Raw genomic sequence first — 295 nt, forward strand, 5'->3', positions numbered from 1 at the left:
CAAAAGGCTTATCTGTTTGCATCGAGTATGGACATGAACGCATCCGAATTCTCTGTAGCGAAAATAACAGATGTGTATGACGCCTTTTAGTGGCTGGCGCCCAGTTATTTTGAAGAGTGCACTTCCAAGCCAAAATATCTCGTGGCCATCGAATCAGACACCATGTTGCTTATTACCCTCACCCCCCTTACTGGAAACTCTCTGTTCTGTTTAGCCACCTTGCGAAATCTCAGGCTAAGAATCCGAACAGCGACAAATTATCTCATCATCACATTATCGGCGACAGACCTGATAA

Source organism: Montipora foliosa, chromosome 11 (genome assembly GCF_036669935.1).
Source record: "Montipora foliosa isolate CH-2021 chromosome 11, ASM3666993v2, whole genome shotgun sequence".
Taxonomy (NCBI): domain Eukaryota; kingdom Metazoa; phylum Cnidaria; class Anthozoa; order Scleractinia; family Acroporidae; genus Montipora; species Montipora foliosa.